Genomic DNA, 2131 nt, shown 5'->3' on the forward strand with positions numbered 1-2131 from the left:
TAGTTTCATAAATTGTTGCTTATATTACATGAGTAAAGTCAATAGATAACTGTAAATTAGATAGATGAATGGATAGCTATACACATTTACATAACATACATAAATAAATACATACACTCGGTCGTTGGCAAAGCCTGAGTCCTGTCCTCTCGCTCTCTACTTACTCCTCCCCCAACCCTGGAGAGCATGAACTTCACCACTGGCTCCACCTTCTCGACCAACTACTAGTCCCTGGGCCCAGCTATGGGTCCAGCCAGTCAGCAGGGCAGCCAGCATCTATGCAGGCACTGGGGGCTCTGGTTCCTGGATATCCGTGTCCTGCTCCACCAGCCTCCAGGATGGCATGGGGTCTGGGGGCCTGGCCATGGGGATGGCTGAGGGTCTGGCAGGAATGGGAGGCATCCAGAACAAGAAGGAGACCATGCAAAGCCTGAATGACCACCTGGCCTCCTATTTGGACAGAGTGAGGAGCCTGGAGACCGCGAACCAGAAGCTGGAGAGCAAAATCCGGGAGCGCCTGGAGAAGAAGGGACCCCAGTTCAGAGACTGGAGCCTTTACTTCAAGACCATCAAGGATCTGAGGGCTCAGATCTTCACAAATACTGTGGACAATGTCCGCATCTTTCTGCAGATCAACGGTGCCCGTCTTGCTGCTGATGACTTTAGAGTCAAGTGTGAGACAGAGTTGGCCATGTGCCAGTTTGTGGAGAGCAACATTCATGGGCTCCTCAAGGTCATTGATGACACCAATGTCACTCGGCTGCGACTGGAGGCAGAGATCGAGGCTCTCAAGGAGGAGCTGTTCTTCCTGGAGAAGAACCACGGAGAGGAAGTAAAATGCCTACAAGCCCAGATTGCCAGCTCTGGGTTGACTATGGAGGTAGATGCCTCCACATCTCAGGACCTCGCCAAGATCATAGCAGACATCCTGACCCGATATGACAAGCTGGCTTGGAAAAACCGAGAAGAGATGGACAAGTACTTGTCTCAGCAGATTGAGGAGAGCACCACAGTGGTCACCATGCAGTCTGCCAAGGTTGGAGCTGCTGAGATGACACTCATGGAGCTGAGACATACAGTCCAGTCCTTGGAGATCAATCTGGACTTGATGAGAAATCTGAAGACCAGCTTGGAGAACAGGCTGAGGGAGGTGGAGGCCTGCTACACCCTGCAGATGGAGCAGCTCAATGGGATCCTGTTGCACCTGGAGTCAGAGCTGGCACAGACCCAGGCAGAGGGACAGCTCACCAGGCCCAGAAGTACAAGGCCCTGCTGAACATCAAGGGCAAGCTGGAGGCTGAGATCGCCACCAACTGCCTCCTGCTGGAAGATGGCAAGGGCTTTAATCTTAGTGATACCCTGGACAGCAGCAACTCCATGCAAACCATCCAGAAGACCACCACCAGCCAGATAGTGGATGGCAAAGTGGTGTCTGAGACCAATGACACCAAAGTTGTGAGACATTAAGCCAGCAAAAGCAGAGTACCCTTTGGGGACCAGGAGGCCAATAAAAAGTTCAGACATAAATATAGATATAGACATAGATATAGATATAGATACACACACACATACACACACACACACACACAGAGGTGGTACAGTAGAATGAAATTGAAGATGGGGACTTAGATTCTAATTCAAGATGGCTAACTAGAGACATCAGACATCCACCCTCTCCAGAAAGAAGAACCAAAATTATGAATAGACAATCATACCTCAAATAGAATATCTAGTAAAGAACACCAGAATTCAACAAAAAACCCACATGAAACATCTGAGGCACTGAAGGGGAAGGAAGCAAGTGACCACTCAACCAAGGTTGGCCAAGAGCCCCAGGGGCCTCAATATTGCAGGGTAAGAGTTAGCAAGACAGCTTTGTTGCCCCACATGCCTGCCATGGACTCCTGCCATCTGAACTGCAGGAGAGCTCTTCTACCCATATGTACAGTGATCCAAGTACGAGTGGCAGTTTGGAGACCCTGCGAGGTCATTGCAGCAGACAGGAAACTCACACTGGGCCACTTATTCCCCACCCCGATACTTGAACAGGTGTGAGAGGGTGCCATTTGGGGAGTGCAGCCATCATGGGACTTCATCTGAGAACAACAGCCCCCATATCTCCGTACCCCGG

At 50.4% G+C, this 2131-nt stretch overlaps 1 pseudogene; it reads left to right on the top strand.

Annotated features, from left to right (window-relative positions):
* Nucleotides 1-343: 343 nt before the first annotated feature.
* LOC126953324 (keratin, type I cytoskeletal 18-like) lies at nt 344-1467 on the top strand (annotated as a pseudogene).
* Nucleotides 1468-2131: the final 664 nt, after the last annotated feature.

This window comes from Macaca thibetana, chromosome 4 (assembly GCF_024542745.1).
Source record: "Macaca thibetana thibetana isolate TM-01 chromosome 4, ASM2454274v1, whole genome shotgun sequence".
In the NCBI taxonomy this organism is placed as follows: Eukaryota; Metazoa; Chordata; class Mammalia; order Primates; family Cercopithecidae; genus Macaca; species Macaca thibetana.